At 42.3% G+C, this 22,506-nt stretch overlaps 1 pseudogene; it reads left to right on the forward strand.

The window, feature by feature from the left end:
- Positions 1-22,506, forward strand: part of LOC138353820 (N-acetylated-alpha-linked acidic dipeptidase 2-like) — a 136,534-nt pseudogene that overhangs the window by 80,641 nt on the left and 33,387 nt on the right.

Raw genomic sequence — 22,506 nt, forward strand, 5'->3', positions numbered from 1 at the left:
TCCTCACGTGTGCCCCAAAGAATGAGGTGATTTGGTAAAATGCTATGCCCAAGATTACTATCCGAGTGCCGGCGGTGGGGTGGTTCAAATAGCCTCGGCTATCACCTCATTTTGTCCGGTCGTGATGGTCAAGTGGATTAAAGCGTCTTGTACATACCAGTTGCGTTGCTTCTGGGAGTATGGGTCCGAGTCACTTCTGGGGTGTGAGTTTTCAGTTGCATATTGTCCTGGGGACCATTCAGGCTTGTTCGCATTTGTGTTCCTCACGTGTGCTCCAAAGAATGAGGTGATTTGGTAAAATGCTATGCCCAAGATTACTATCCGAGTGCCGGCGGTGGGATGGTTCAAATAGCCTCGGCTATCACCTCATTTTGTCCGGTCGTGATGGTCAAGTGGATTAAGGCGTCTTGTACATACCAGTTGCGTTGCTTCTGGGAGTATGGGTTCGAGTCACTTCTGGGGTGTGAGTTTTCAGTTGCATATTGTCCTGGGGACCATTCAGGCTTGTTCGCATTTGTGTTCCTCACGTGTGCCCCAAAGAATGAGGTGATTTGGTAATATGCTATGCCGAAGATTACTATTCGAGTGCCGGCGGTGGGGTGGTTCAAATAGCCTCGGCTATCACCTCATTTTGTCCGGTCGTGATGGTCAAGTGGATTAAGGCGTCTTGTACATACCAGTTGCGTTGCTTCTGGGAGTATGGGTTCGAGTCACTTCTGGGGTGTGAGTTTTCAGTTGCATATATTGTCCTGGGGACCATTCAGGCTTGTTCGCATTTGTGTTCCTCACGTGTGCCCCAAAGAATGAGGTGATTTGGTAAAATGCTATGCCCAAGATTACTATTCGAGTGCCGGCGGTGGGGTGGTTCAAATAGCCTCGGCTATCACCTCATTTTGTCCGGTCGTGATGGTCAAGTGGATTAAGGCGTCTTGTACATACCAGTTGCGTTGCTTCTGGGAGTATGGGTTCGAGTCACTTCTGGGGTGTGAGTTTTCAGTTGCATATTGTCCTGGGGACCATTCAGGCTTGTTCGCATTTGTGTTCCTCACGTGTGCCCCAAAGAATGAGGTGATTTGGTAAAATGCTATGCCCAAGATTAATATCCGAGTGCCGGCGGTGGGGTGGTTCAAATAGCCTCGGCTATCACCTCATTTTGTCCGGTCGTGATGGTCAAGTGGATTAAGGCGTCTTGTACATACCAGTTGCGTTGCTTCTGAGAGTATGGGTTCGAGTCACTTCTGGGGTGTGAGTTTTCAGTTGCATATTGTCCTGGGGACCATTCAGGCTTGTTCGCATTTGTGTTCCTCACGTGTGCCCCAAAGAATGAGGTGATTTGGTAAAATGCTATGCCCAAGATTACTATCCGAGTGCCGGCGGTGGGGTGGTTCAAATAGCCTCGGCTATCACCTCATTTTGTCCGGTCGTGATGGTCAAGTGGATTAAGGCGTCTTGTACATACCAGTTGCGTTGCTTCTGGGAGTATGGGTTCGAGTCACTTCTGGGGTGTGAGTTTTCAGTTGCATATTGTCCTGGGGACCATTCAGGCTTGTTCGCATTTGTGTTCCTCACGTGTGCCCCAAAGAATGAGGTGATTTGGTAAAATGCTATGCCCAAGATTACTATCCGAGTGCCGGCGGTGGGGTGGTTCAAATAGCCTCGGCTATCACCTCATTTTGTCCGGTCGTGATGGTCAAGTGGATTAAGGCGTCTTGTACATACCAGTTGCGTTGCTTCTGGGAGTATGGGTTCGAGTCACTTCTGGGGTGTGAGTTTTCAGTTGCATATTGTCCTGGGGACCATTCAGGCTTGTTCGCATTTGTGTTCCTCACGTGTGCCCCAAAGAATGAGGTGATTTGGTAAAATGCTATTCCCAAGATTACTATCCGAGTGCCGGCTGTGGGGTGGTTCAAATAGCCTCGGCTATCACCTCATTTTGTCCGGTCGTGATGGTCAAGTGGATTAAGGCGTCTTGTACATACCAGTTGCGTTGCTTCTGGGAGTATGGGTTCGAGTCACTTCTGGGGTGTGAGTTTTCAGTTGCATATTGTCCTGGGGACCATTCAGGCTTGTTCGCATTTGTGTTCCTCACGTGTGCCCCAAAGAATGAGGTGATTTGGTAAAATGCTATGCCCAAGATTACTATCCGAGTGCCGGCGGTGGGGTGGTTCAAATAGCCTCGGCTATCACCTCATTTTGTCCGGTCGTGATGGTCAAGTGGATTAAAGCGTCTTGTACATACCAGTTGCGTTGCTTCTGGGAGTATGGGTCCGAGTCACTTCTGGGGTGTGAGTTTTCAGTTGCATATTGTCCTGGGGACCATTCAGGCTTGTTCGCATTTGTGTTCCTCACGTGTGCTCCAAAGAATGAGGTGATTTGGTAAAATGCTATGCCCAAGATTACTATCCGAGTGCCGGCGGTGGGATGGTTCAAATAGCCTCGGCTATCACCTCATTTTGTCCGGTCGTGATGGTCAAGTGGATTAAGGCGTCTTGTACATACCAGTTGCGTTGCTTCTGGGAGTATGGGTTCGAGTCACTTCTGGGGTGTGAGTTTTCAGTTGCATATTGTCCTGGGGACCATTCAGGCTTGTTCGCATTTGTGTTCCTCACGTGTGCCCCAAAGAATGAGGTGATTTGGTAATATGCTATGCCGAAGATTACTATTCGAGTGCCGGCGGTGGGGTGGTTCAAATAGCCTCGGCTATCACCTCATTTTGTCCGGTCGTGATGGTCAAGTGGATTAAGGCGTCTTGTACATACCAGTTGCGTTGCTTCTGGGAGTATGGGTTCGAGTCACTTCTGGGGTGTGAGTTTTCAGTTGCATATATTGTCCTGGGGACCATTCAGGCTTGTTCGCATTTGTGTTCCTCACGTGTGCCCCAAAGAATGAGGTGATTTGGTAAAATGCTATGCCCAAGATTACTATTCGAGTGCCGGCGGTGGGGTGGTTCAAATAGCCTCGGCTATCACCTCATTTTGTCCGGTCGTGATGGTCAAGTGGATTAAGGCGTCTTGTACATACCAGTTGCGTTGCTTCTGGGAGTATGGGTTCGAGTCACTTCTGGGGTGTGAGTTTTCAGTTGCATATTGTCCTGGGGACCATTCAGGCTTGTTCGCATTTGTGTTCCTCACGTGTGCCCCAAAGAATGAGGTGATTTGGTAAAATGCTATGCCCAAGATTAATATCCGAGTGCCGGCGGTGGGGTGGTTCAAATAGCCTCGGCTATCACCTCATTTTGTCCGGTCGTGATGGTCAAGTGGATTAAGGCGTCTTGTACATACCAGTTGCGTTGCTTCTGAGAGTATGGGTTCGAGTCACTTCTGGGGTGTGAGTTTTCAGTTGCATATTGTCCTGGGGACCATTCAGGCTTGTTCGCATTTGTGTTCCTCACGTGTGCCCCAAAGAATGAGGTGATTTGGTAAAATGCTATGCCCAAGATTACTATCCGAGTGCCGGCGGTGGGGTGGTTCAAATAGCCTCGGCTATCACCTCATTTTGTCCGGTCGTGATGGTCAAGTGGATTAAGGCGTCTTGTACATACCAGTTGCGTTGCTTCTGGGAGTATGGGTTCGAGTCACTTCTGGGGTGTGAGTTTTCAGTTGCATATTGTCCTGGGGACCATTCAGGCTTGTTCGCATTTGTGTTCCTCACGTGTGCCCCAAAGAATGAGGTGATTTGGTAAAATGCTATGCCCAAGATTACTATCCGAGTGCCGGCGGTGGGGTGGTTCAAATAGCCTCGGCTATCACCTCATTTTGTCCGGTCGTGATGGTCAAGTGGATTAAGGCGTCTTGTACATACCAGTTGCGTTGCTTCTGGGAGTATGGGTTCGAGTCACTTCTGGGGTGTGAGTTTTCAGTTGCATATTGTCCTGGGGACCATTCAGGCTTGTTCGCATTTGTGTTCCTCACGTGTGCCCCAAAGAATGAGGTGATTTGGTAAAATGCTATTCCCAAGATTACTATCCGAGTGCCGGCTGTGGGGTGGTTCAAATAGCCTCGGCTATCACCTCATTTTGTCCGGTCGTGATGGTCAAGTGGATTAAGGCGTCTTGTACATACCAGTTGCGTTGCTTCTGGGAGTATGGGTTCGAGTCACTTCTGGGGTGTGAGTTTTCAGTTGCATATTGTCCTGGGGACCATTCAGGCTTGTTCGCATTTGTGTTCCTCACGTGTGCCCCAAAGAATGAGGTGATTTGGTAAAATGCTATGCCCAAGATTACTATCCGAGTGCCGGCGGTGGGGTGGTTCAAATAGCCTCGGCTATCACCTCATTTTGTCCGGTCGTGATGGTCAAGTGGATTAAGGCGTCTTGTACATACCAGTTGCGTTGCTTCTGGGAGTATGGGTTCGAGTCACTTCTGGGGTGTGAGTTTTCAGTTGCATATTGTCCTGGGGACCATTCAGGCTTGTTCGCATATATATATATATATATATATATATATATATATATATATATTTATATATATATATATGTTTTCTTCACTATATATAAACAGATTCTAGAGTATAGATTTTAACTTGTTTGGTGTTCAGACACCTGACGCTTGAGCCACACTTGGGCGGAACGGAAGGGGAGCTGGAGGTAGCCCGCTGGGTAGCGCAGACGTGGCAGCGCCAGGGACTCGACCAGGTCCATCTGGTGCCCTACCAGACTCTCCTCTCCTACCCGGACCCTCTCATACCCAACTTGGTGAGTGCACTGTCTTCCTTTTTTATAGTTGTTTACTGTATGTGTCAAGTAGTGCAAGGTTTTGAGGACCTTGTTTGTTTACCTACTCGGTTGAGGCTTTAAAGTGTTGGAGTTAGCAACCAGAGCTGCACTACTAGGTACAGTTAGCTTGGACCGTTTTGCCTAACAAGCAGAGCTGCACTGCTAGGTACAGTTAGCTAGGACCGTTTTGCGTAACAAGCAGAGCTGCACTACTAGGTACAGTTAGCTAGGACCGTTTTGCCTAACTAGCAGAGCTGCACTGCTAGGTACAGTTAGCTAGGACCGTTTTGCCTAACAAGCAGAGTGAATTTGTATCTCTTTAAGAATATATATAGAAAGGATTCTGCCACTATGTATATTGGCTTACAATGTCGAATACATTCAATACAAACTTAACTATGCTTGGCTTTACCAACAATAAGCAGATTTAAAGAGTTATTGGGATATTTCGATTAGGTTGCTAAACTAGTTGTAATAAAGAAATGTCTCATTCATTGAAAATATCTGTTAATTTACAACTGAAAATTAGAAAAACTAATTCTGTAACGAATTTCAGCTTATGGAAAGTGTTGGTAGTGTCCTAGAGCCCAGGACCCGGATTCACGAAGCAGTTACACCAGTACTTTCCCCTCCCTGTCCGGCTCGTTGTTCCCATCAGGGGGGCTTGGTGGGCGCCTGCTGGAGTGTGATGCTCCTTGGGACAGTCCTCTGTCCTTTTGTAGCCTTGTGCTCCTGCTGCTGTCCTCTCAAATTGTGCTGGACAACTTTAACTTTTCCTTCTGTTTCGTATTTCTCGACCGACCTTTTGCCTGTTTTGATTCTTCTTTCAGCCTTCTTTTATTTTGACAGCTGAGTGTTTGGGGAGGCATACTCTTGCACCCGTAGAACTGTAGAAACCCAACGTCTCGCACGAGGGGACCCTTTTATTGTCAATAATCCTCCTTTCGTCACTGAACCCGATTAAATTTAATTTTTTTAAATTTTGCCTCGAGAGACGAGTTTATTGGGGAGCGCCACTCATCTTATGAGTGGACATACCGCCATAGCAGCATGTACAACATTTCCCAATAGAAAGAAAACCCGCTGGGATGTTCATTCTGTCACTTGCACCCTGACTCAGCTGGGACTTGCTTAATTGTCTCAAGTGAACAGCTCCTCAAACAAGAAGATTAACATCTGTCAACCCTTAAAAGCGGGTGCAAAATGGGGGAATCTTTTAAGAACAGTATCAATATTTGACAAATAGTGTTTTCCTAACTCAAACAATGTGGGGTTTATTATTCTACACATATTTCTAATGTCTCTCAGGTGTTCACATTCACGTAAATAGTGGTCAAGGCGGTTTCCATCACTCTCACCACAGATTCTGCAATTTCACTGATCAACTGTTGTTTCCATTCCATATCTCCATGGATATTTGTATCCAAGACGGATTCTCGCCATTACTGATTCTCTCCCACGTCCTCCTCTTCGTCCATAATGATGGGGATTGCCAGCTGCAACCATGTTGTACCATCGTACAGATTCACTGGTTTGTGCTTCTATCCTCCTTTCCTCAGTTACCTTATCATGGTGATGTTGCCTGACAATACCTCTAATTTGTAGTAGTCTTGGGTATGAAGTATTCAATATGGTCTCCTTCATCGCCTTCAGCAGTCAGCACATTTGCTCATTCATTTCCACATATTCCAACATGGTAGGGGATCCACAGAAACTTGATGACTCTTCCCTAATTGGTAAGTACTCTCACAGGTCTCTTAATTTCAGCGACTATTGCAAGATTTTCTGCCCGATTTTTACTTAGGCTTTGCAGTGCTGCTTTTGAATCGGTGCAAATCACTGCACCATTAGTGTTCCGTTCAAGAAACCTTAACGCCATAACAATGGCAGTGAGCTCTGCTTGTGTTGAAGAGGCATAGTTCTCAATACGCGCTTTTTCTTCATTTCTGCGTTGGAAAGCATTATCCTTAATTACCGTGTATGCTGCACCAGCCCCTGCCATTGACAGGATTAGATGATCCATCAGTGTAGATTTCATCTGGTTCATCTCCGGCTTCTTTATAAATTTCCTCGAGATACTTGTGCCTCATTTCTTGTGGTATCATGTTGGATTTTTTCGTTGCCATTTCATTGATGATAATCTTGCGTGAGTCATCCTCCCAGAGAGGTAACCTTTCTACGGGGATGAGCTCATTGGCTTTCTCAAGCAAGTGAAGTTCTTCGAGGTAGCAGACTGATCTGTGGTGCCATTTTTTGCTTCTCCCGTTTCCCCCTGAAAGTAGCACAGAACTCAGTTTTTTCTTAGCAATATCATTGTAATAGGGATCTCTGGCTATCCTAATTGCACACTTAGCATTCATCTCCTTAATTCTGCTTTTAACACTGGGGCGGGACAACTCCTCTTGTAGATTGGACGTTTTGGCAGTTCTTGGAACTCCAAGAATGATTGTCATGTCTTCATTCTGAATGCTTTCGAGCCTTTTCATATCGCTTTGGGAGTAGGTGCATAAGACTGGTTTGGCATAGTCTATTACGGAGCGCACATATTCTGTGCACATCATTTTAAGCACGGCAATAGAGGCTCCATGTCCATTCCAGGTCATGGCTTTCAGTGCCCTGAGTCGACTTTTGCATGTTCCTATGAGTTGGTTGAGCTCCTCTTTCTTTCCCTTGTTAGAGCCAACAGTGACGCCAAGGTACCGATAGTGGTCAACCCATTCAAGTGTTACACCATTAATTTGTAGTTCTTCATTTTCTCCCCGCTTGTGATGAGAGTATGTTTTTGTCTTGTTTGTGGAGAGTGAAACCGAGCTCAATACATTTCCTTCCGAGGAGTTCAATGGACTGTTTAATTTTTACCAAGGTGGGAGCTTGTATTAGAACATCATCTGCATATCCCACTTGTTGTGTTCCTTCCGGAAAATCAAAGTTTGCAATGGCGTTCATAAATACATTGAATAGTGTGGGGCTTAAGACTCCCCTTTGGGGGGTACCGAGTTCCACATTCATTGTTCTTGAGATTACTCCATTGAAGCAGACCTTGGCTTTCCTCCCTGTGAGGTAGTCTTCAATCCATTTCATGAGTCTCCCCTTGACACCCATGCATGCAAGCTCCGATCTCAACGGACTGACGGTTCTTAAGGTGGCATTTGAGGGGCGTATACTCATGTCGCACCCCTAGAGGGTCCCCCGGCAAGATCGGCAACATGTCTCTTGTTGGGTGTCCTGCCTCAAATTATGGCTCCGTGGTGGGTGTGGGGGCACATTCGTGAATGAAAGTCTTTCCTGGTTTTTTTGTCAGATAATGTTCCTCTTGTTCCTTCTCAAGCTCGTGGGGTGGGCGACCAAACCCCCGAGTTGGACTGTGTTGGAAGACGAGGCTCTGTATCCTCCGCTGCATTGGTCCCCGACCTTGCTTCTCCTTGGACGACTGACTACTCTCCTCAGCTCCCCTCCCTCCTCTGAGGAAGGGTCGAGTTCCCAGCCCCCCCCTCCTGGTGATGACCACCTCGTCCCTTGGCACAGCTCCTTCTCTCATTGTAACTACTGCGCCTTTTACCCCCTCTCACTCTGGGAGTTCTCAATGCCGTCCCCACCATGGGCGCACTCGCACGATCCCTTTCCATTCTAATACGTACAACGCCTTGTTTGGTCCCGCTACATGGGCTAAATACTTTGATCTCCACCATCTGGATTCTACTCCTCCTGACGATTTCTCCTCCATAAACACCTTGTTGATTCGGTAGATAACTCTGTTACTTTTAACTCCACCAGTTACAGTACGCATGTCATCGCTGGTCCTTCTCAGGATGCAGCTACTCACTTAGCCACTTTGTCCTGCATTGGGCAGATCCCTGTTCGGGTCTCCAAAAATGCTCGGTTAAATGCCAGTGTTGGCACTGTTCTCCTCCCACACCATGTTGCAACTGGTGTTAGGGACCTCAAAGACTGCCATGAGGATATTAAACATATCCTCGAAGCCCAAGGCCAAACACCTGAGGCCGCCTTCTCGAACCGTTTGTCCTCGCTTCTTCTCTATCTCTTCTGAATTCTGGTGAGCCCACTCCTGTGGACTCTCGGACTCTCACCCTTTCCTGTCTTTATCTTTCTCTCTTCTCGGTGTCCCTTTACTTAGATTTCACGTGGTGGGTTCTTGATGACCTCCATAACAGTGATCATTTCCCCATCCTCGTTTCCTTTTTCTCTTTCCACCCTCCCCTCTCCTTCCCTAGGTGGCAGTTGGCCAAGACTTACTGGAACCTATTCACCCTCCGTGCTACTCTCACTGACCTCTCCTCTCTGCCTCTTCCTCTTGCCCCTCCTCCTTTTTCATGACACCGTCGTCAACGCTGCCCTCCACTCTATTCCGCGCTCTGCCTCCCGAGACACGCGGAAGTGCGTTCCCTAGTGGAATGCGGACTGTGAATGAACTGTCCTCTGCAGGCGTGCAGCCTGGAAGAAACACCGACACCGGCAAACGGCTGATTCTTTGGTTTTGTTTCAGAAGGCTAGTGCAGTGGCCTGTAAGACCAACTGTACAGCTAAATGTGAGAGTTGGAAATCTTATGTTTCCACTATTTCGTCCGATACTCCTCTGCCGCAGATCTGGAAGACGATCCGCAGGATTGCGGGCAAGTTTGTTCCCGATGTCTCGTCGGGTCTCCATCTCCGTAGTAATCTTGTGGCGGACCCAGTGCAGGTCGCGACCAAACTGGGTTCCCGCTTTTCTACTGTTAGCTCTAGTTTTCATCTTCCTCAATCCTTCCTTCTATCTTCGTAAGCCTGTTCTTGAATCCCATCCCTTAGATTTCAACACTCATCTCCATCTTCCCTATAAAGATCCTTTCTCTCTTTCTGAAATTCAATCTGCTCTTACCCTCAGGGGATCTATGGCAGTGGGCTCGGATGACATTCATTTTGAGATGCTTCACCATCTCCCTACTTGCACGTCTCAGTCTTTAATGAGTCTGTATAACCAGGTCAGGGAGTCGTCGTCAATCCCTCAGGACTGGCACGATTCTGTCGTACTCCCTATTCGGAAACCAGGGTCTCACGGTACTTCCCCTACGGACTTCCACCCTATTGCCCTCACGAGTTGTGTCTGCAAACTCTTTGAGCGTATGGTAAATGCCCGTCTGATGTGGTTCTTGGAACACCATCACCACCTCTCTCCTGAATTTAGTTTTCGCAAGTGCCGCAGCACGACTGATGTCTTGGTGTACTTGGGGGTCTATATTCGTACTGCTTTTGCTGCGAAGACCTCCGTTGTTGATGCTGTCTTTTTTGACCTGGAAAAGGCTTATGACACGACTTGGAGATACCATATTCTGTCCCAACATCGTTCTTTTGGCCTTCGTGGTAATCTCCCTCTCTTTCTCCAAAGCTTCCATTCTCGTCGTACCTTTAGAGTCAGGCTTGGTGGTCTCTCTGCCTCTTTTCGGCAGTACGAAGGTGTTCCCCAAGGTAGTGTTCTGAGCACTACTCTTTTCCTGGTTGCCCTCAATGGTCTTTTTTCCTCTCGCCCTTCTGGCATCTTCTCCACTCTTTATGTTAACGATCTTACTCTTTGCTGTCGAGGTGATGATTTGCCTCTCCTTCAACGGCGGCTTCAACTTGCGATTGATGCTGTGTCATCTTGGGCCACAATTCATGGCTTTAAGTTCTCTACAACCAAAACTTGTGCTATGACTTTTACTTGGAAGCGGGTCGTTCTTTGTCTCTCTTTGTCGCTTTATGGTCATCCCCTTGTGTACAAAGATTCTGCAAAGCTTTTTGGGTTATTCTTTGTCACTTGTTTGTCCTGGTCGCCCCATATCTCTTACCTCCGAGTTAAATGCTCTAAGGCCCTTAACCTCCTTAAGGTTTTGTCCCATACTTCTTGGGGTGCAGATAGGTGCACACTCGTCTATTTGCACTCCTCTCTCGTCCTGTCTAAACTCAATTATGGTTGCCTTGCATACTCTTCTCATTCTCCTTCTACTCTTCACCGTCTTGATCCTTTGCACCATACTGGGTTGCGCCTCAGCTCCGGTGCCTTTCGTTCAACTCCTACCCTCAGTTTGTACGCTGACACTGGCTTCCTCTCTCTCCAGGACCGCCGTGATCGCTACTGTCTTCGCAATCTTGCGCGATCCTTACAGCATCCTCTCTCTCGCCTCTGTCGTGCTTTGACTTTTATCCCTTCTGTGGTTCCTATTCCTCTTCACCACCTTCCTCTTTCTGTCCGTTTGTTTCGCTTACAAGACTCTCTTTTGGTTTGTCTTACCAATATTTCTCCTCGTATTGTTCCGTCCATGCCCCCGTGGAGGGTCCCCCTTCCCAAATTTTGTACTTCCCTGACCTGCATCACTAAAGCTTTCACCCCTCCTACGGTCCTAAAACGTCTTCTCCTCGAGCACTTTTCATCACACTCCCACTCAGTTTCCATCTTCACTGATAGGTCTAAGTCTGTTGACGGTGTGGGTTACTCTGTTGTTTTTCCTGACCATACTTATATGTCGCCTCCCTCCGGAGCATCTTCACAGCAGAACTTTATGCTATTCTCTATGCTCTTCGTCTCCTGCTTTCTCGTTGTCAATCCTCCTTTGTGGTGGTAGTTGACTCTCGTAGTGCCCTCATGGCTTTGGGGTCCTTTAATTCGGTCCACTCGGTGATCATTGAGATTCAACATTGGCTGTTTCTTATCTCCAGTAAATTTAAGTTGGTAGAGTTTTGCTGGGTTCCCAGCCATGTTGACATTTCTTTAAATTAGGGTGCAGATGCTGCCCCCCCCCCTAAGGAAGCTATCTGCACTTGTCCCATCTCCCTTAAAGGTATTCTGTAATCCGACTTTTACCAGGTTATTCAATCCTCCATACTTGCCTGTTGGCAAGCTTGTTGGTCTTCTGTTATTGGTAACAAACTGCGTACTCTTAAGGGTCGTGTGCCCCTGTCGCCTTCCTAATATCCTGTAACCGGCGGTGGGAAACGGCTCTGGCTAGGTTACATATGGGTCATACACGTTTAACTCATGGTCACTTAATGGAGCGCCACCCTGCTCCTTATTGTCCAAATTTCATTGTTCCTCTTTTACAGTCGTGCACATTCTTGTTGAATGTCCTGACTTTCAGGACGAGCATGTGTCTTGCTTTCCGACCGCCCCTCGCTGTCAATTGTCACTCGATAGAATTCTTGGTGAATCAGATGCTTTTGAAATCGTTTGCCCTATGAGTTTCTGTTCTCGTATTGGCATCCTTTGTGATATTTAGTGCCCTCTGATTATTCCGCAGATTTGGTGGTGGTACATAGCCTTCCCTGTTTGGTGCCTTCTTTTGATAATTACTTACTTACTCCAGTACTTACGGGTCCGATTTACCTAATAGGCCGAGTGAATATCTTTATTTTCAATAAATTGTTTCCAATTAGTTTATTGGAATTATTATTATTATATTTTATTGGCCCATACGAGGCAGCTCCTATTAATATCTCCAAGTGCCATATGTGTTAAATGATTGCTATATTGTTTTGACGTGCTATATTGAGGCTTAAATAGGGATCCAACTTGTACATACCGGGGCTCACATTAAGGCTGTTGTTACAATGTTTGATCAGAGCAGACTCGATCACGTTTCGTTCAACAAAAACCTTACTTTTAACAATACATTTTGCCCCTGTGAAGTCGATTATCTATATCGACTTCACAGGGGCAAAATGTATTGTTAAAAGTAAGGATTTTGTTGAACGAAACGTGATCGAGTCTGCTCTGATCAAACATTGTAACAACAGCCTTAATTTTCTTATGTGCTTCATCCCCCATTTATCCCTTATGTATCAACCATGTTTTTACCTTTATTGTCTTATCACCTGACCCATTGCGGGTATAAATCAACCAGTTCTGTAAATTCTTTTCACTTGAGAGTGAACCATGGAGGTTCGAAACGTTGTGCAAATTGTATAAATAAGTGTAATACATTCTATAGTAATTCACGTTTTTCTTCACCTTGCAATTACGAAAATGAGTTTTGGAGAACTCCTTTATCAGCTAAGCCCTGATGCTAAGAAAAGAGTTAGAGGGATAGAAGCCCTAAATCAGAAGATAGTAAATACAGAATATGCGGTCATATTCTATGAGAAATATATATATATATATATATATATATATATATATATATATATATATATATATATATATATATATATATATATATATATTTCTAGTCTGATGCGACACTTGAACGCGTTTCGTAATAACTTATTACATTTTCAAAGACTTTAGTTTACACACACACAACTATAACCTGCAAACACTAAACAGAGTTTAAACAGCTTTGATTTAATACCTGCATTTGGGTGAGGTGATATGTTACAACAGTTTTGGATGAGGTGAAAACAAACTTTCAACACAAGACAGAACACGAAACAATGGGTATAATATTTTGTAAGTTAAAGGGAAGAATGGAAGTAACTGCAAAGGGCCTTTTGGCCCATATATCTTGATGCTTCTATATTGGTGCGGAGTCTTGAAGTGGGTAGAATATAGTTGTGCATTAATTGGCTGTTGATTGCTGGTGTCGACTTATTAATGTGTAGTGCCTCGCAGATATCAGGCCGCCTGCTATCGCTGTATCTATCGATGATTTCCGTGTTTTTTGTTAAGACTTCTCTGGTGATGGTCTGGTTGTGGGAAGAGATTATATGTTCCTTAATGGAGCCCTGTTGCTTATGCATTGATAATCGCCTTTGCAGTTACTTCCATTCTTCCATTTAACTTACAAAATATTATACCCATTGTTTCGTGTTCTGTCTTGTGTTGAAAGTTTGTTTTCACCTCATCCAAAACTGTTGTAACATATCACCTCACCCAAATGCAGGTATTAAATCAAAGCTGTTTAAATTCTGTTTAGTGTTTGCAGGTTATAGTTGTGTGTGTGTAAACTAAAGTCTTTGAAAATGTAATAAGTTATTACGAAACGCGTTCAAGTGTCGCGTCAGACTAGAAATAAAAACGAATTTTGGAGAATTGATTTTTCAATTACCATCAACAGTGAAAAGAAATATAAGAAATATTGAGAAAATTCGTGTTAGAATTATTAATCTTACTTTTTCGGTCATATTTAATAATATATGTCTACAGGAAAGACTAAAATATGACCAAAATATACTAATATATATATATATATATATATATATATATATATATATATATATATATATATTTTAATATGGAAGGGAGTACCACCTCTAGCTGGAAGAAGGGGGACCCATAGCCTCGGAGGAAACCACACATAACGCATTAGAAGGAATGTATAGATCCCCTCCAATACAGTTTCAGTGTGCTTTTCTCCTACCACCCCCTTCCTTTTTTATTTTTTGTGCTTTATTATGCATTTGATGGTTACAAGATATACATGGGTTGATACAAAAATAATAATGCAAAAAGGTGCTTAAAGGTTATGGATCTCTTGAAAAACACAACAATGGGAAACATTGATGAATGTCACAGACGGGTTCGATCATTGTTGCAAGTCAAACACTTCTTCGAATTCCTCTGAAGTTGGACTAGTGCCCAAGACGCAACAGGCATTTCTCCTTTGAATCGCAACACTGAGGCGCTGGAACAAGAAACTTTTTGCTCTCTGGTCTTTTGTAGCGCTGATCAATTTGTCCCCCAGTTCCTTCAGGAACTTCAATGCAAATTTTCCCCACGAACCGAGGGTCTCCGAGCCGATCGGAACAAAGCTGTAGCAGTGTGCTAGTCCTCTGTATTTAATATTTTTCTGCGATTCTCTGAAAGAAGCAGCACCACCGCTTTCACGTGTGCTGTAGTGGAGGTAGGTACTGGCCAGTGTGGCAGCGCACGTGTAGTCCCATACCACTTGCTTACCATCCTTCCAAGGTAGCAATATATATATATATATATATATATATATATATATATATATATATATATATATATATATATATATATATATATATATATATATATATATATTGGTGTATACTGGCAGCAGGTTTTCTTTCAAACATGTTTCATTGAATATGACCGCATATTCTGTATTTATTATTTTCTGGTTTAGGGCTTCTATCCCTCTAACTATTTTCTTAGCATCAGGGCTTAATTGGAATAGGAGTTCTCCAAAACTCATTTTCGTACTTTTAAGGTGAAGAAAAGAAGTGATTTACTATAGAGTGTATTACACTTATTTGTATAATTTGCACGACGTTTCGAACCACCATGGTTCATTCTCAAGTGAACAGATCTTACAATACTAGTTGATTTTATACCCGCATTAGGTCAGGTGATAATACAATGAAGGTGAAAAACATGGGGGGATACATAAGGGATAAACATAGGGGCTGCAGAAGGCTTATTGGCCCATACGAGGCATCTCCTATCTAAACACAAAGATTAATCCAGTGTAATTGGCCTGTTATGTTGGACATTGTCTTCTGTGTTGGCATCGATATGTTCTTGTCTTGTCCTTATATATATATATATATATATATATATATATATATATATATATATATATATATATATATATATATATATATATATATATATATATTTATATATTTATATTTTTTTATATAATTAGGGTACCACCTCTGGTGGAAGTGTAGGGATCATAGCCTCGGAGAAGAAAATAAAGAGTACCTGTACTCAGAGAAGACCTTGTGGATCCTCACTGAACACTTTGATATTTTCTTCTCCTACCACCCCTATTCTTTTGGTATGTGTGTATATTTATCTAACTTTATTTGAAAATGGCATTACACAAAAAAGTTACAATATTGATTACATGCAGGATACAAGGCTACTTGTCACAAGCTGAACAGCTCCCCCAGCTCCTCAGATGGCGGGCAGGAACCATGGATGCAGTGAGCATTTCCTCGCTGGATTGTCACACTAAGGCGCTGAAAAAGAAAACTGGCAGCTCTAGGGTCTCTAGTTGTTTCGATTAGCTTAGACCCCAACTCCTTCAAAGAACTAGCAGCACTTTTACCCCAGGCACCAAGTGTCTCTGAGGCAATGGGACAAAATTGTAGTGGTGCTCAAGGTCTCTGTATTTACGTGACTTGGCCGCTTCCCGGTGATTGGCCGCTCCTCCTGCTTGTGTAGCACTGAAGTCAACATAAGTATTGGCTAAAGTTGAAACGCAAGTGTAGTCCCACACCAACTGTCTACCATTCTTCCAGCGGTTCACCGTGATTCCTTCTGGGCGACCGACAGGCTCATCAGAGTTGCGGGACATTAGGTAACGGGGCTCTCTCTCTCCTGGACAACCGGCTGTGGTAAGGCTTCTCTTAATAATGTCATTGACCTCACCGTGTCTTGCATGCCATCCTCCTGTCCTTTGGCAGAGAAGGCCATGCCGTCCGTATCTGTCGGCCTCTACCTCGCCGCAAATACACCTGTATTCGGTGTGGATTGGGGCAGCGAGGTGGACAGCCACGGCAATTCGAAGGTCCTTTATATATATATATATATATATATATATATATATATATATATATATATATATATATATATGAATGAAAACTCACACCCAGAAGTGACTCGAACCCATACTCCCAGAAGCAACGCAACTGGTAACTACAGGGCGCCTTAATCCGCTTGACCATCACGGCCGTCAAAAGGAAGTGATAGCCGAGGCTATTTGAGCCACTTCCCCGACGGCAACTCGGATGGTAATCTTGGGCATAGCATTTCACCAAATCACCTCATTCTTTGGGGCACACGTGAGGAACACAAATGCGAACAAGCCTGAATGGTCCCCAGGACTATATGCGAATGAAAACTCACATATAGTCCTGGGGACCATTCAGGCTTGTTCGCATTTGTGTTCCTCACGTGTGCCCCAAAGAATGAGGTGATTTGGTGAAATGCTATGCCCAAGATTACCATCCGAGTTGCCGTCGGGGAAGTGGCTCAAATAGCCTCGGCTATCACTTCCTTTTGACGGCCGTGATGTCAAGCGGATTAAGGCGCCCTGTAGTTACCAGTTGCGTTGCTTCTGGGAGTATGGGTTCGAGTCACTTCTGGGGTGTGAGTTTTCATTCGCATATAGTCCTGGGGACCATTCAGGCTTGTTCGCATATATATATATATATATATATATATATAGCATGTATATATATGTATGCCTGTATATCTATCATGCTGCAACGGCGACATCCTACTACAGCAATTAAGATGTCATTTACATTCATGATCCAGAAGATCCATTTCACATTCCACTCACCTGGGCTCATGGAGGCTCGAACCCTGAACCCCACGTGTGTAAGGCCGATTTTTTTTATACATTATACAGTTAATAATATACCACATGTTATACCGAAATTGTAATTGGGCAGAAGACCAGATCTTATTCACTTATTATAAAGTGAATAAAGAGTATTATAAAGTGAATAATTATTTATATAAATAGCAATGATGACGTAGCATTCCATTGTCATGCATTATCCATAATAATTGTTCAAATATTTCAGGCAAAGGAATTCATTTAAATTTTTTTATATAATGGAGTGGCAAATATGTAGGAAGTCTTAGATATAATTCAAAATTCACATGAACAGAGATTAGACTAGTTTTATCTTAATATCTGCACTTTATTTAAATGGTCCCATCATAAGCTTCCGAAAATGAACATCCTAGTTTGGAACTAATGGTCTGTTTTTAAGTGAATTACCTTAATTCTATTTCTTTTGCTAAACCTATTATTGGAGCAGGAAGCAGAATAGTGACAATGTTAATATCCTTAATGTTCTTTTGAAGGTGGAGTCTCCATGCACGAGTACAGTGGGCCAGGTGAGGGAATACCAGAGATTTGTTAAACATGATGATCACTTTCTTGTCCCTGCATTCACAAATTCATTTGATTTGGTGTTTGTGTTACTTTAAATCCTGGTTGAAGGTGCGCATAGTTGACGGTGAGGGGAACACTGCTGGGTGTCCGCAGCGAAGCAAAAGTCTCTTTATGCGCCCGAAGAAGCTTCGCCAGAGTTGCCTTTCACCTTCCTCGGGTATGCTCCCCGCGGTAATGTGACGGTAAGTGGGGTCTCACTGACTCCACTTACCCGCCTTGGTGAGTGGAGTCAGGTTTACTAACATGTCTCAAATAAAGTTTTGTTAACAAAAGATCATGAATTAAGTTATATTTCGATAATGATTAAAGGAATCCATTCACAACCTTAAGGTTCTGGGTTCAATTTCCGTTAGAGCATGAGACGCTCACACATGCGTTCTATAACTTAAATAACGTTCTATAACACCTATTCACCCATTAATAATCAGTTACCTGGAGTAGACAGCTGTTGTGGGTTACATCCTGGGAAAGGTCGTCCCCTGCCTATAAGTCACTAAAATGGCCTGTGGCTACGACCGTTCCCTGCCTTTAGGCCCATAGGTAGTAGTGTAAAAGTCGACTATGACCATCCCTTTCCAGTTTCTAAAGAGACAGTTGTAGTCTACTCTTGTCTACTCTTGCAGATTTCTTTTTGTACAGTATCTTGTACATTTTGTACGGCCATGTGAGATTGACGTCATAGTCCAAGTCCGTTATTTCACCGACTAGTTTAAGGAAGGTGTTAGTTTAAACTTTATGGTCAGTAGCTGTTGTATGCTTCCACGGCAAACTGTTTATTATTTGTCTTCGGCAAACAGTTTAGTATTTGTCTTCGGCAAACAGTTTAGTATTTGTCTTCGGCAACAGTTTAGTATTTGTCTTCGGCAAACAGTTTAGTATTTGTCTTTGGCAAACTGTTTAGTATTTGTCTTCGGCAAACAGTTTAGTATTTTTCTTCGGCAACCAGTTTATTATTTGTCTTCGGCAAAACTGTATAATATTTGTCTTCGGCAAAACTATTCAGTATTTATCTTCCCTGGTTAGCAATTTACTCAAAGAAATGTATAAATTTACTGAAACTTAATTTTATATACAGTAAATTTTATCACCATGAATAATAAAATACTACTCTTCAGGGTGACGTTGTGTATGCTTACTATGGTCGTGAAAAAGACTTCGACTTCCTGGCAGAAGAAGGTATCGATGTGTCTGGCAGGATTGTCATTGCTCGTTATGGTCGGATCTTCAGAGCTAATATTGTAAGTTATATATTTTTAGTTAAGTATAACATGTAGATGGCAAGAGCCAGTTTAATAGTTCGTTCTCGTACAGAAGGTTCTAATTTAATGCAAGTTGTAATTGTATGTAATGGGAGATTCCTTATTTTTTATAATTTATATATACAGATCCCAAGAGACCTCTTCGTCTTTTGTAGATTGTCCTGAATACAGTATGGTATACTAGCCATCATTATATATATATATATAAATATATATATATATATATATATGCGAACAAGCCTGAATGGTCCCCAGGACAATATGCAACTGAGGTGTTAGTTTAAGTTAGTTAGTTAGTTGAGTTTTCAGTTGCATATTGTCCTGGGGACCATTCAGGCTTGTTCGCATTTGTGTTCCTCACGTGTGCCCCAAAGAATGAGGTGATTTGGTAAAATGCTATGCCCAAGATTACTATCCGAGTGCCGGCGGTGGGGTGGTTCAAATAGCTTAGGCTATCACCTCATTTTGTCCGGTCGTGATGGTCAAGTGGATTAAGGCGTCTTGTACATACCAGTTGCGTTGCTTCTGGGAGTATGGGTTCGAGTCACTTCTGGGGTGTGAGTTTTCAGTTGCATATTGTCCTGGGGACCATTCAGGCTTGTTCGCATTTGTGTTCCTCACGTGTGCCCCAAAGAATGAGGTGATTTGGTAAAATGCTATGCCCAAGATTACTATCCGAGTGCCGGACGGTGGGGTGGTTTCAAATAGCTTAGGCTATCACCTCATTTTGTTCCGGTCGTGATGGTCAAGTGGATTAAGGCGTCTTGTACATACCAGTTGCGTTGCTTCTGGGAGTATGGGTTCGAGTCACTTCTGGGGTGTGAGTTTTCAGTTATATATATATATAATATATATATATATATATATATATATATATATATATATATATATATATATATATATGATATATATATATAATATAATATATATATATATATATATATATATATGTCGTACCTAGTAGCCAGAACTCACTTCTCAGCCTACTATTCAAGGCCCGATTTGCCTAATAAGCCAAGTTTTCCTGAATTAATATATTTACTATAATTTTTTTTCTTATGAAATGATAAAGCAACCCTTTCTCTATGTATGAGGTCAATTTTTTTTTATTGGAGTTAAAATTAACGTAGATATATGACCGAACCTAACCAACCCTACCTAACCTAACCTAACCTATATTTATAGGTAAGGTTAGGTTAGGTCGCCAAAAAAAAAAGCTAGGTTAGGGTTAGGTTAGGTAGGTTAGGTAGACGAAAAAAACATTAATTCATGAAAACTTGGCTTATTAGGCAAATCGGGGCCTTGAATAGTAGGCTGAGAAGTGCGTTCTGGCTATTAGGTACGACATATATATATATATATATATATATATATATATATATATATATATATATATATATATATATATATATATATATATATATATATATATATATGTCGTACCTAGTAGCCAGAACGCACTTCTCATCCTACTATGCAAGGCCCGATTTGCCTAATAAGCCAAGTTTTCATGAATTAATATATTTTTCTCAATGTTTTTTCTTATGAAATGATAAACCTACCCATTTCATTATGTATGAGGTCAATTTTATTTTATTGGAGTTATAATTAACGTAGATATATGACCAAACCTAACCAAACACTACCTAACCTAACCTAAGCTATCTTTATAGGTTAGGTTAGGTTAGGTAGCCGAAAAAGTTAGGTTAGGTTAGGTTAGGTAGGTTAGGTTGTCGAAAAATCATTAATTCTTGAAAACTTGGCTTATTAGGCAAATCGGGCCTTGCATAGTAGGCTGATAAGTGCGTTCTGGCTACTAGGTACGACATATATATATATATATATATATATATATATATATATATTATATATATATATATATATATGTCGTACCTAGTAGCCAGAACTCACTTCTCAGCCTACTATGCGAGGCCCGATTTGCCTAATAAGCCAAGTTTAACTGAATTAATAGTATTTTCTCTAATTTTTTTCTTATGAAATGATAAAGCTTACCCATTTCATTATGTATGAGGTAAATTTTTTTTTATTGGAGTTTAAAATTAACGTAGATATATGACCGAACCTAACCAACCCTACCTAACCTAACCTAATCTATCTTTATAGGTTAGGTTAGGTTAGGTAGCCGAAAAACGTTAGGTTAGGTTAGGTTAGGTAGGTTAGGTTGTCGAAAAAAACATTAATTCATGAAAACTAGGGCTTATTAGGCAAATCGGGCCTTGCATAGTAGGCTGAGAAGTGCGTTCTGGCTACTAGGTTACGACATATATATATATATATATATATTACTATATATATATATATATAATAATATATATATATAATATATATATGTGTGAACAAGCCTGAATGGTCCCCAGGACTATATGCAACTGAAAACTCACACCCCAGAAGTGACTCGAACCCATACTCCAAGAAGCAACGCAACTGGTAACTAACAGTCGTGATGGTCAAGCGGATTAAGGCGTCCTGTAGTTACCAGTTGCGTTGCTCCTGAGAGTATGGGTTCGAGTCACTTCTGGGGTGTGAGTTTTCAGTCATATATATATATATATATATATATATATATATATATATATATATATATATATATATATATATATATATATATATATATATATATTTAAAATGTGACGGGAAAGTGTTGGAGTGTTGATGTTCGGCAGTCCTCCAATGGCAGGTGTCAAAGCCTGGTCACACTTAAAACAAAAATATAGACTGCTTGCCTGTTGTCTGTGGTAAGTTAGAGGGAGGAACACGTAAAACACAACGTATGAACAATGAAACTTTAATATATTTACTTTAAACATAAATGAAAATAAAGACAAATCTTGGGCAGATGACTAATGAAATAAAATGACAAAGATAAATACAAAAAACACAGTAGATTAAATAATGTTGAAATGGTGCTGAGAATATCGGCTATGGCTGAAACCTCCCTTCGTATACGAGCTATTGAGCTAGTATGCCAGGGAGAGATGTCAACGCTAAGAGCACAAGGAATATTCTGAAGTTGATAGCTGGTCAGGCTCACACGTTGACTCGTGTAGAGGGCACTGAGGTGCGGTGAGGTGCGGTGTGCAGGTGCGCGGCTGGCGAGTCACCAATCAGAGGCAGGCAAGCTGGTGAAGGGTAGTTAGCTGGTTGATGACGAGCCGGCGTGTGGAGGGTGTGTGGAGTGGGGGGGAATTGGGTACGTTTTGCCTCGTGGTCAAAACGTTTTGTGCTATTGGTGACGTATCTTTAATGTAGCATCTTATACTTGTATCTTTGGCGTAACGTGAAGTAGGGAAGAGCAGGCTCAATCTCTCTTGAAAGAGATTATCGTCACAATATATATATATATATATATATATATATATATATATATATATATTTATATATATATATATATATATATATATATATATATATATATATATAATATATAATATATATATATATATATAATATATTAGTATATTTTGGTAGCAGTCTTTCCTGTAGACATATATTATTAAATATGACCGAAAAAGTAAGATTAATAATTCTAACACGAATTTTCTGAATCTTTCGTACATTTCTTTTCACTGTTGGTGGTAATTCAAAAATCAATTCTCCAAAATTCATTTTTATTTCTAGTCTGATGCGACACTTGAGCGCGTTTCGTAAAACTTATTACATTTTCA

The sequence above is a fragment of the Procambarus clarkii genome, chromosome 60 (genome assembly GCF_040958095.1).
Source record: "Procambarus clarkii isolate CNS0578487 chromosome 60, FALCON_Pclarkii_2.0, whole genome shotgun sequence".
Taxonomy (NCBI): Eukaryota; Metazoa; Arthropoda; class Malacostraca; order Decapoda; family Cambaridae; genus Procambarus; species Procambarus clarkii.